Source organism: Zophobas morio, unplaced genomic scaffold, assembly GCF_036711695.1.
Source record: "Zophobas morio isolate AGI-343-1 ecotype UQ-CSIRO unplaced genomic scaffold, CSIRO_AGI_Zmor_V1 ptg000008l, whole genome shotgun sequence".
Taxonomy (NCBI): domain Eukaryota; kingdom Metazoa; phylum Arthropoda; class Insecta; order Coleoptera; family Tenebrionidae; genus Zophobas; species Zophobas morio.
The window spans coordinates 8,175,782-8,189,057 of NW_026972113.1; the positions used below are offsets into that span (position 1 = coordinate 8,175,782).

Genomic DNA, 13,276 nt, shown 5'->3' on the forward strand with positions numbered 1-13,276 from the left:
TGTTGCACTAATTTATAGGTTATGGCCCCTTATGTTGATTTAAAAGTGAGATAATACAGATAATATGTAAGTTTGTTAATTAGGAAGAGGGAAATCGCTGCAATCTATAACCAATCACATTTAATATCATTGTTTAATAAATCTTAAAATAGTATGCACACTTGTGTTGCGATTTTTGTTTTATTTTTTACATAAATAAGCCCGTCTAGGGTTTTGAAAGCCAGATTAATAGCAGAAGGGAATCGCTAAAAATCTATACAAAAATGTTCTCTTTATATTAAGTCAGTACAACATTTTCCATAGTATTTAAATTTGTTTTTATTTTTAACGTTGATAAGTTTGTTTATATTTCTGTAGGTGCAAGAGACGGGAATCGTTTTAAATCTAAGGGGAAAACTTTCCTTTTATATCACACAAATGCTGCTAAAATTATACCACAAAAGTATACTCTACACTTTGTCAAAAAAAAAACTAGTATACAGTAATACCATTAATTACAATTTTTCTTATTTTTGGTGAAAATCGGGGGATTCCCAAAGAGACATTGTATCAAAATATTTAAGGAAGAGAAAATAAAAATTAATTGTTGCATAAATTAAAAAAGAATAATGTACCTATAAGTTTATCAATTACGAAGAGGGGAATCGCTGCAAATTGTAACTGGCTACATTCGACAATATTATTTAATAAATCCTAAATAATTATCAACCTTTATGTTGCCATTTTTGTTTTTATTTCTTATGTAAATAAGCTTGTTGAGAATTCTGTATTTGATAAGATAAGACTGATTTTGGCATTTAAGACATTTTCGACCATTTTTCAAATATATTCGAAAATTAGTTGACAATATTTTCTTGTAGATTTCGAGAATCAGAAGTCATTTTGGCCTTCGTTTCTTCGGAAATTTCTACCGTTTTTCGTAAATTTCTAATTGAAAAAAAGCAATTTTTAGAGTTTTGTCAAAATAGCTCCATATAAAACTTTTGTAGATAAAAAAAGAAATTATTATAAATTTTTGTTCCATTGTTCCATTATTAGTTTCCACTCCCACTCGATAGAAGAACATAAATAGCCCCGCCCACCCACCCTGTCTCTTTTTCAGTGAATGATTTTATGCAAACTGAATGAAATAAATGATCTTATACTGAACAGAAACAAAATTTGTAGTTTGAATGAGAAGAAGGTGGGTGGGCGGTGCTAGTACTTGGTAAGATAAGACCGATTTTGGCAAATGACATATATTCCAAGAAAATAGAGGGCGGGTGGGCGGGGCTAGGACTTGTTAAGAAAATAACGATTTTAGCAAATGACATATTTTCCAAGAAGAGAGAGGGCGGGTGGGTGGGGCTAGTACTTAAAGGAAAAAAAAATCAAAATTAAAACACATGTTTTTACCTGAGTTTATGAGTTATGATAGCATATATTAATTAAAAAAAAAACGGATAAAATGTAAGTTTGTGAATTAGGAAGAGGAGAAGCGCTGCAAACTATAACCAATCAGATTCACATTTGTTACGTAGACAAACTAGTTTAGGGTTTTTATAGGTCCGATTGCAGCAGAAGGGAATCGTAAAAAATCTAAGTAAAAACTTCCCGTTATTTTTTAGAATATTTAAATTTAATGAAAATTGTAAATTCTCATGTTGCTACTTTTGTTTTTATTTTTAACGTTGATAAGTTCATTTAGATTTCTGTAAGTACGGTTAGTGCAAGAGACGGGAATCGCTTAAAATCTAGGAAAAAACTGTCATTTTATATCACACAAATACCACTAAAATCATACCATTACAGTATACTCCACACTTTGTCAAAAAAACTGGTACATAATAACACTAATAATTACAATTTTTCTTATATTAATGAAAATCAGGGGAATCCCAAAGACAGAGTGTATCAAATCATTTTCTTTATTAAATCCTGAAAGATAATCAACCTTTATGTTGCGATTTTTATTTTTATTTATTGCGTAGATAAGCTTGTTGAAGGTTCTGTATGTCCGATTAGTGTAGCAGAAGGGAATCGCTGCAAATCTAAGTGAAAAATTCCCGTTTTTTTTAAGGCAGTACTACATTTTTCGTAATATTTAAATTTAATGAAAATGTGAACTCTCATGTTGTTATTTTTGTTTTCGTTTCTAACGTTGATAAGTTCGTTTAGATTTCTGTGGGCGCGAGTATTGCAAGAGACGGGAATCGCTGAAAATCTAGGAGCAAAACTTTTCTTTTATCTCACAGAAATGCTATTAAAATTATACCATTAAAGTATAATCTACACTTTGTTAAAAAAAAAACTAGTATACAATAACACTATTGATTACAATTTGTCCTATTTTTGGTGAAAATCAGGAGATTCCATCAAAATATTTAAGGAAAAGGCGTAAATAAAAATTAAAACAAATATTGTTTCATAAATTAAGAAAAGAATAATGCACCTATAAGTTTGTCAATTAGGAAGAGGGGAATCGCTGCACACTCTAACTGGTTACATTCGACAATATTGTTTAATAAATCCTAAATGATTATCTTTAATGTTGCCATTTTTGTTTTTATTTCTTACGTAGATAAGCTTGTTGAGGGTTCTGTAGCTGCGATTAATGCAACAGAAGGGAGTCGCTGGAAATCTATCTGAAAACTGCCGGTTATATTAAGACAGTCCTACATTTTTCACAATATTGAAATTCAATTAAGATCGTGAACTCTCATGTTGCTATTTTTGTTTTTATTTCTAAAGTTGATAAGTTCGTTTAGATTTTTGTAGGTGCGATTAGTGCAAGAGACGGGAATCGTTCAAAATCTAAGGGGCAAACTTTCCTTTTATATCACATAACTACTACTAAAACTATAGCATTAACGTACACTCTACACTTTAAAAAAAAAAAAGTTATACAATGATTACAATTTTTCTTATTTTTGATGAAAATCTGGGGAATCCCAAAGAGAGATTGTATCAAAATATTTAAGAAGGAGAAAATAAAAATTAAAACAAATATTGTTGCATAAATTAAAAAAAGATAATACTGTTTAATAAATCCTAAAAGATTATCAACCCTTATGCTGCGATTTTCCTTTTAATTTTTAACGTAACTAAGGTTGTTTATAGTTCTGTAGGTCCGGGAAGTGCAGTAGAAAGGAATCGCTGAAAATCTATGTGAAAACTGCCCGTTATATTAAGACAGTCCTACATGTTTGATAATATTTAAATTTAATGAAAATTGTGTACTCTGGGGTTGCTATTTTTGGTTTTCATTTCTAATGTTGATAAGTTCCTTAGATTTCAGTAGGTGCGATTAATGCAAGAGACGGGAATCGTCGAAAATCTAGGGGCAAAACTTTTTTTCTTTTATATTTCACAAATACAACGAAAATTGTACTATTAATGTATACTTTATGCTTTAAAAAAAATGTACAATTCACTAAAGAGCAAAATTTTTCACATTTTTTGTGAAAAAGAATCTCAGAGTGTTTAGAGCAACTCTTTAAGGAAAAGCAATCTATTAATCAAAAAAATATATAATATAATATACCTATAAGTTTGTGATTTAGGAAGAGGGGAATCGCTGAAAAGTATAATCAATCAGATCTAACAAATACTACTAAAATTGCACTATTAAAACAGTTCTTTGAAAAAAAACTAGTCCATAATAAAAGTAATGAATAAAATTTTTCTTCTTTTTGTGAAACTCAACAAAATATCAGAATTTTTTCAACATTAAAAAAAAACGGAAAGTCAGAATTCAAACACATATTGTCACATGAATTTATAAGTTATGACGTCATGCATTGATTTAAAAACGGAATAATATACCTCTAGGGGTGTGAATTAGGAAGAGGGGAATTCCTGCAACCTATAACCGGTCACATTTTACAATATTGTTTAATAAATCCTAAAAGACTGTGCTCGTTTAGGATTTTGTATGTCCGATTGATCCAGCAGAAGGGAATCGCTGAAAATCAAGGTGAAAACATTTCTGTTATATTACGCAAATATTACTAAAATTATGCAACAAAGTAAAACATGTACACAAAAATTGTTACTCCAATATAACTGTAAATTAAATTCGAGTTAATGGTTATTTGTGGCGAGTCCCCTCTTTTCTTAACATTTCGCTAAACATTTTTTTTTCAAATTAAAGTTGATATGGTGAAACAAAAACCTCAGTTTGACCCTAACGTTGACATTTGCGCGTCTGCCTCTCGATCTCTTTGTAAAATTCCTCCCGTCATCATCTTGGGTCGTGAGGTCGCCCTAAACCAGCCCATAAATTAATTACCGCCCGTCTCTCCGCCATTTTTCCGCCGCTAATAAATAATTTTAACGCGGCGTCATTAAATATAGCGGCATAAAATTTGCATGTTATTTTTATCGAGATTTATGCCCGCCCTGGTGTACACCAACATTAATTGCCCCTCTCTACATAATTGATTTATTTTCAACGTGAATAGCTTGCAGCTTGACTTATTGCACGATTTACAAATACAATTTATTGCGTTTTATTACTCGACCACCATAACGAAATAGACACTTTAATTATGCTTTTATGCGAGGACGCGCCGTGAGCGGCGAAAAAACCGAGTACCTAGATCGCGTGGCGTGGAGCAAACGATCTCGAAACTGAAAGTCGGAAAAAGGAAGAAATCGCACCTGATTTGCATAATAAGCCATGATTGCACTCGAACGCTTTTTTCGGTAATTAAATATGAGTTAAGAGCAGAAAAATGGATAACTCTATAAATCGTCGGGTTAGCGGTGACAGCGGTGAGGCTCTAATCAACAGAGATGGCTTATCTTGATTTGTGGTCTATCATTTCGCGTGGCGGCGGCGCCGTAATGACAGGTTGTGACGGATAAGAACGATTAAACTGTTCGGGTTCGAGATGGTGATAATTCTGACGGTAGGTGGTGAGAATCGACAAGAATTAAGTGAGGCAGGTAGGGGAAAAACAGAAAATAAGTGGCCGCCACATCGAGGCAAATAAAGCTCAATTTAAGCGCGAAAACGCAACGCTAAGAGATATCGTTAGTGTTAAGTTAATAAATATGTTATTTTATAAAACTGAAGTAGCATTTACCATGCAAACTTTTAAGGTCACATCATCATTACTGCGGTTAACACTTTCAGCGAAATATTGAAACAGAATTATAAAAGTTACCGAATTTTGTAAATGTTCACCTTGAAGCCAGTTCTAGTTTAGTCTCAACTTACCAGAATCACATCCGAGGAAAAATGTGTATCTAAAGCTACAAACGTGAACTGTTATAACGTGTGCTTAATTAAAATATGCACTTGGTTGATTGGTGATTTAAAGAAAAAAATTAGATCGCCTTTTATATAACTTTTTAATATAACGTGTTATCAATTAACTCATAAAGTGATAAGTTTTAGTCTTCGGTTTCCATACAGATTTTTAGCAAAAAAGCTACAGATTTAAACTATATATCTAAAAGATTAGTCTCATGTTATTAGAAGAACTTTCCTTGCCCCTGAAGTAGAATCAAACAAATATATTAAAAAAAAAGATAATAGTGGAAACAGTGTGAGAAAAAAAATCTCCCACGGTGGAAAACCAAGGTGGATTCATAAACCACAAGTAGATGAATACCTATATATTTTATACAATTTAAATAGCATTTACAATGCAAAAAAATGGTAAAAAAACCAAGACGGATTCATAAATCACAAATACAGGAGTATTTGATAAGATAACACTGATTTTGGCATTTTTGACATTTTCGACCATTTTTCAAATATATCCGAAAATTAGTTGAAGATATTTTCTTGTAGATTTCGAGAATCAGAAGTCATTTTCGCCTTCGTTTCTTCGAAAATTTCTAATTGAAAAAAAGCAACTTTTAGAGTTTTGTCAAATTAGCTCCATATAAAAATTTTGTAGATAAAAAAAGAAATTATTATTAATTTTTGTTCCATTGTTCCATTATTAGTTTCCACTCCCACTCGATAGAAGAAGATAAATAGCCCCGCCCACCCACCCTGTCTCTTTTTCAGTGAATGATTTTATGCACACTGAATGAAATAAATGATCTTATACTGAACAGAAACAAAATTTGTAGTTAGAATGAGAAGAAGGTGGGTCGGCGGTGCTAGTACTTGGTAAGATAAGACTGATTTTGGCAAATGACATATATTCCAAGAAAATAGAGGGCGGGTGGGCGGGGCTAGTACTTGTTAAGATAATAACGATTTTGGCAAATGACATATTTTCCAAGAAGATAGAGGGCGGGTGGGTGGGGCTAGTACTTAAAGGAAAAAAAATCAAAATTAAAACACATGATTTTACCTGAGTTTATGAGTTATGATGGCATATATTAATTAAAAAAAAACGGATAAAATGTAAGTTTGTGAATTAGGAAGAGGGGAAGCGCTGCAAACTATAACCAATCAGATTCACATTTGTTACGTAGACAAACTAGTTTAGGGTTTTTATAGGTCCGATGGTGCAGCAGAAGGGAATCGTAAAAAATCTAAGTAAAAACTTCCCGTTATTTTTTAGAATATTTAAATTTAATGAAAATTGTGAACTTTCATGTTGCTATTTTTGTTTTTATTTCTACCGTTGATAAGTTCATTTAGATTTCTGTAAGTACGGTTAGTGCAAGAGACGGGAATCGCTTAAAATCTAGGAAAAAAACTGTCATTTTATATCACACAAATATCACTAAAATCATACCATTACAGTATACTCCACACTTTGTCAAAAAAACTGGTACATAATAACACTAATAATTACAATTTTTCTTATATTAATGAAAATCAGGGGAATCCCAAAGATAGAGTGTATCAAATAATTTTCTTTAATAAATCCTGAAAGATAATCAACCTTTACGTTGCGATTTTTGTTTTTATTTATTGCGTAGATAAGCTTGTTTAAGGTTCTGTAGGTCCGACTAGTGTAGCAGAAGGGGATCGCTGCAAATCTAAGTGAAAAATTCCCGTTTTTTTAAGGCAGTACTACATTTTTCGTAATATTTAAATTTAATGAAAATGTGAACTCTCATGTTGTTATTTTTGTTTTTGTTTCTAACGTTGATAATTTCGTTTAGATTGCTGTAGGTGCGATTATTGCAAGAGACGGGAATCGCTGAAAATCTAGGAGCAAAACTTTTCTCTTATCTCACAGAAATGCTATTAAAATTATACCATTAAAGTATAATCTACACTTTGTTAAAAAAAAACTAGTATACAATAACACTATTGTTACAATTTGTTCTATTTTTGGTGAAAATCAGGAGATTCCCAAAGAGAGATTCCATCAAAATAGTTAAAGAGGCGAAAATAAAAATTAAAACAAATATTGTTTCATAAATTAAAAAAAGAATAATGCTGCTATAAGTTTGTCAATTAGGAAGAGGGGAATCGCTGCAAACTGTAACTGGTTACATTCAACAATATTGTTTAATAAATCCTAAATGATTATCTTTAATGTTGCCATTTTTGTTTTTATTTCTTACGTAGATAAGCTTGTTGAGGGTTCTGTAGCTCCGATTAAAGCAGCAGAAGGGAGTCGCTGGAAATCTATCTGAAAATTGCCGGTTATATTAAGACAATCCTACATTTTTCACAATATTGAAATTTAATGAAGATCGTGAACTCTCATGTTGCTATTTTTGTTTTTATTTCTAACGTTGATTAGTTCGTTTAGATTTTTGTAGGTGCGATTAGTGCAAGAGACGGGAATCGTTCAAAATCTAAGGGGGAAACTTTTCCTTTATATTTCACAAATACGACGAAAATTGTACTATTAAAGTATACTTTATGCTTTTTCAAAAAAAAAATCTACAATTCACCAGGGAACAAATTTTTTTACATTTTTGGTGAAAAAGAATCTCAGAGTGTTTAGGCAAATGACATATTTTCCAAGAAGATAGAGGGCGGGTGGGTGGGGCTAGTACTTGATAAGCTAAGGGTGACTTTAACAAAAAAATCTTACGATTGGAGCTTTTTTTTACTTTTTCACATCCTAGATTCTAGAATTAGTTTCCATTCCCGCTCAAAAGAAGAACATAATTAGCCCCGCCCACCCACCATGTCTCTTTTTCAGTGATTGATTTTATCCGATCTGAATGAAATGAATGATCTTATACTAAACAGAAATAAAATTAGTCGTTTTTAGAGTTTTGTCATAATAGCTCCATATAAAAATTTTGTAGATAAAAAAAGAAATTATTATTAATTTTTGTTCCATTGTTCCATTATTAGTTTCCACTCCCACTCGACAGAAGAACATAAATAGCCCCGCGCACCCACCCTGTCTCTTTTCAGTGAATGATTTTATGCAAACTGAATGAAATAAATTATCTTATACTGAACAGAAAGAAAATTTGTAGTTAGAATGGGAAGAAGGTGGATGGGCGGTGCTAGTACTTGGTAGGATAAGACTGATTTTGGCAAATGACATATATTCCAAGAAAATAGAGGGCGGGTGGGCGGGGCTACTACTTGTTAAGATAATAACGATTTTGGCAAATGACATATTTTCCAAGAAGATAGAGGGCGGGTGGGTGGTGCTAGTACTTGATAAGACAAGGGTGATTTTAACAAACAAATCTTACGATTAGGGCTTTTTTTTACTTTTTCACATCCTAGATTCTAGAATTAGTTTCCATTCCCACTCAAAAGAAGAACATAATTGCCCCGCCCACCCACCATGTTTCTTTTTCAGTGATTGATTTTATCCGATCTGAATGAAATGAATGATCTTATACTGAACAGAAAAAAAAATTAGTCGTTTTTAGAGTTTTGTCAAAATAGCTCCATATAAAAATTTTGTAGATAAAAAAAGAAATTACTATTAATTTTTGTTCCATTGTTCCATTATTAGTTTCCACTCCCACTCGATAGAAGAACATAAATAGCCCCGCCCACCCACCCTGTCTCTTTTTCAGTGAATGATTTTATGCACACTGAATGAAATAAATGGTCTTATACTGAACAGAAAAAAAAATTGTAGTTAGAATGAGAAGGTGGGTGGGCGGTGCTAGTATTTGGTAAGATAAGACTGATTTTGGCAAATGACATATATTCCAAGAAAATAGAGGGCGGGTGGGCGGGGCTAGTACTTGTTAAGATAATAACGATTTTGGCAAATGACATATTTTCCAAGAAGATAGAGGGCGGGTGGGTGGGGCTAGTACTTAAAGGAAAAAAAATCAAAATTAAAATACATGTTTTTACCTGAGTTTACGAGTTAAGATGGCATATATTAATTAAAAAAAAAACGGATAAAATGTAAGTTTGTTATTTAGGAAGAGGGGAAGCGCTGCAAACTATAACCAATCAGATACTTTTGTTACGTAGACAAACTAGTTTAGGGTTTTTATAGGTCCGATTGGTGCAGCAGAAGGGAGTCGTAAAAAATCTAAGTAAAAACTTCCCGTTATTTTTTAAAATATTTAAATTTAATGAAAATTGTGAACTTTCATGTTGCTATTTTTGTTTTTATTTCTACCTTTGATAAGTTCATTTAGATTTCTGTAAGTACGGGTAGTGCAAGAGACGCTTAAAATCTAGGAAAAAACTGTCATTTTATATCACACAAATACCACTAAAATCATACCATTACAGTATACTCCACACTTTGTCAAAAAAACTGGTACATAATAATACTAATAATTACAATTTTTCTTATATTAACGAAAATCAGGGGAATCCCAAAGACAGAGTGTATCAAATAATTTTCTTTAATAAATTCTGAAAGATAATCAACCTTTACGTTGCGATTTTTGGTTTTATTTATTACGTAGATAAGCTTGTTTAAGGTTCGGTAAGTCCGATTAGTGTAGCAGAAGGGAATCGCTGCAAATCTAAGTGAAAAATTCCCGTTTTTTTAAGGCAGTACTACATTTTTCGTAATATTTAAATTTAATGAAAATGTGAACTCTCATGTTGTTATTTTTGTTTTTGTTTCTAACGTTGATAAGTTCGTTTAGATTTCTGTAGGTGCGATTATTGCAAGAGACGGGAATCGCTGAAAATCTAGGAGCAAAACTTTTCTTTTATCTCTCAGAAATGCTATTAAAATTATACCATTAAAGTATAATCTACACTTTGTTAAAAAAAAACTAGTATACAATAACACTATTGATTACAATTTGTCCTATTTTTAGTGAAAATCAGGAGATTCCCGAAGAGAGATTCCATCAAAATATTTAAGGAGGCGAAAATAAAAATTAAAACAAATATTGTTTCATAAATTAAAAAAGAATAATGCACCTATAAGTTTGTCAATTAGGAAGAGGGGAATCGCTGCAAACTGTAACTGGTTACATTCGACAATATTGTTTAATAAATCGTAAATGATTATCTTTAATGTTGCCATTTTTGTTTTTATTTCTTACGTAGATAAGCTTGTTGAGGGTTCTGTAGCTCCGATTAAAGCAGCAGAAGGGAGTCGCTGGAAATCTATCTGAAAATTGCCGGTTATATTAAGACAGTCCTACATTTTTCACAATATTGAAATTTAATGAAGATCGTGAACTCTCATGTTGCTATTTTTGTTTTTATTTCTAACGTTGATTAGTTCGTTTAGATTTTTATAGGTGCGATTAATGCAAGAGACGGGAATCGTTCAAAATCTAAGGGGGAAACTTTTCCTTTATATTTCACAAATACGACGAAAATTGTACTATTAATGTATACTTTACGCTTTTTCAAAAAAAAAATCTACAATTCACTAAAGAACAAAATTTTTCACATTTTTGGTGAAAAAGAATCTCAGGGTGTTTAAGCAAATGACATATTTTCCAAGAAGATAGAGGGCGGGTGGGTGGGGCTAGTAGTTGCTAATTATTTTATAAAATTTAAATAGTGTTTACCATGCAAAATTTTGCGATGACGGCATTCAACCAACAGACGTAGAGCTATTTTTTCATTCTCGAGGGGCCATGAAACGTCGAAAAAACATAAAAGTACACTATGAAATTGTTTTATCTTTAAGCAATAATTTTGACGAAAAACCCTTTCCAGAAATGCCTGAGTTTTATACAAATTTGAAAGTAGAAAGTATCGTTTATTACAAATTGACGAGGATCTTTACCAGGGAGGTTATTCGAGCATTGTTGACGAAAGTTAATCTATATCAATTAATTATAAATTCATAACATTATCATAGGAAATTTAGAAATATTTTGGGCTAAAAATTATACGATAAATAATAATAATGTTCCCCACTGGAGGTCTCTGCGTCTCACTGTCCCACAATCCCGCCAATTCCCGGTAAAAACGGAACAAGTCTTCCAGTTTCAACGATCTAACCGTACCAGCGTCGCTGTACCATGATTAATCCGATTGCTTTTTGTCAGGATATCTCTAACTCGACCAACATAAATATGCAACACCACGACTAATATTTAAATAAACAGGATAATTAAGATTAGGTGTCAGTTGTCGCGTGCTTAGAAAATAACTCGACATTTTTCCAACAAAGGGGGCGAACTCGTCTTACGAGTTGCAGGTGCCTGAAACCACATGTTGGGGTCACTTCCGGCGCAATTAGCCACGAAGTCCCGTTACTTCCGAAATTAGAGTAATTCCCATAAATTAAGCCTCTCACGTCATAAGCCGTAATTCTTAACACTTTTGTTGGTTTAATTACCTTTTAACCTTTCACCATTTGGAGATGGTTGCTTTTGATAAATAATTATTTGTTTACGTGTGTTTGGACGTCCTAATTAGGCGGTTCCCACGTAAGTTGTGTAAATCGTTACGTGTCTGCTTTGTGGTCCGCAGCTTTATTTTACGCGCGTTGCTAGAAAAAAAAATAGGTGGGCTTATTTATAGAACACGTTTGCTTTCCGTTAAGTGTTTTCACTCTAAGTAATTTAGCGTAAAATGTTTTTCTAACTGTATCGAAGTTGTAGATTAAGGTTAAAACACAACTAATTTGTGTTTACTTGGCTACTATTAATCGTGATAGTGGAGCTCGACACAGAAATTTTATTTTTGCGAAAAGCACGGGTTAAGTATTTGGGTTTTCATTACCGAATGTTTTTGAATGCGAAGAATTCGGATCTGAGTGAGTGTTTTCGTGTTTTGTGCCGCCAAAGCAAATACTGATTTGTTTACAGATATAGAGTAAACTGGATTCGAGTTATTTTTAGAATATGGTATCTTGGAATCACTTTCAAAATAAATAAATACGGTCGAAAACATTGTGAGTCAGAGTTGGCTCTAATTTCACTGATAAGAGAACGAGACACTAAAGTAACCATAAATTTTGAAAAGTTTGGTCCCTAATTCTGGCAAACTTTTGTCCCAGATTTAGACACTCGAGACTTGGGAACTTTCCTGCTTGCACATAATGGTGCATCCAGCAGGATTGACCCTGACATGACATGACCTGCTGGCCGAGTGAGCCACGAGAAGAGCAGACGCTGTGCCGCCAGCACGCCGTTCACAAATGTTAATGAGCCAGTCGGCTGCTTCTTACAGCCTTAGGCTCGCTCTGGGCCAATGTCAAGGACTGTATGTCCTGCTTTACCACAGGCAAACCCTTTGTTCAAACTTGGCCCAAAAACAATCCCTCTATTCTAACTTCCCATGGTCCATCGTGACACCATTTGATCTTGGCCAAAAAGGGACTTTTTCGCACTAGGGTGCTAATTTTCGTGGTAACCGCAATTTCTCGCTGTTTCAAGTGTTACTTGAACTCGACAAAAGGTTTGTTACTTTTTTGGTGGTGAAGTTTCAAAATTGTCAAAAGGGCCCCCTTTGTGAGGTTATGTCTCTTGGCGCGAACTCCTACCTGTTGTCGGCGCGACAGCCCCTCGAAAGGTAATCCTGCTCTAGGAGAGCCGTTCCGTCACACTGAACTAGTTAAAGGGTTGGCGCGCACACTAAAAACCACACCAGCTAACGCGATGCTCGTTCGGACCAAGAATGGAATCCACCTGTCTCGTGGACTACCACTATACACCATGCGGAGCGCCGAACAGGGGCCCCACCAAACAAACGGAAGACCGCCTCCTGACCCAGACACGGCTCTGTACAGTTATTCCATCTCGCCCCGTCTTCTCGCCTATTTTGAACCAGTAAGTAGGTAAATAATGCGAAACATCTCTGCCGCACCTGTGGATGAGATTCGCATGGGATGCGTGCCGCGTGGGGCCGGGAGGCGGCTGGACGGTTTGGTGGTCGGGATGGGGCGGTTTTGGGTGCGATGGGGTGCTGGATTTGAATATCAAGGTCAGATTGGGCTGTTTGGCGGGCGAAAGAAGCGAAAGCGTGGGTCGTGGTGGCGGGTTCATGGTAAGAATATAAATA

At 33.8% G+C, this 13,276-nt stretch overlaps 1 protein-coding gene across 1 annotated transcript in view; it reads right to left on the reverse strand.

The window, feature by feature from the left end:
- LOC135125199 (uncharacterized) overlaps positions 1-12,928 on the reverse strand; it is a 32,821-nt gene extending 19,893 nt beyond the window's left edge. Inside the window, exon 1 of the mRNA XM_064050597.1 lies at positions 12,759-12,928. The gene's annotated coding sequence lies outside the window, so the exon portion shown is untranslated. The remainder of the gene's footprint in view (positions 1-12,758) is intronic.
- Between the last annotated feature and the right edge of the window lie 348 nt (positions 12,929-13,276).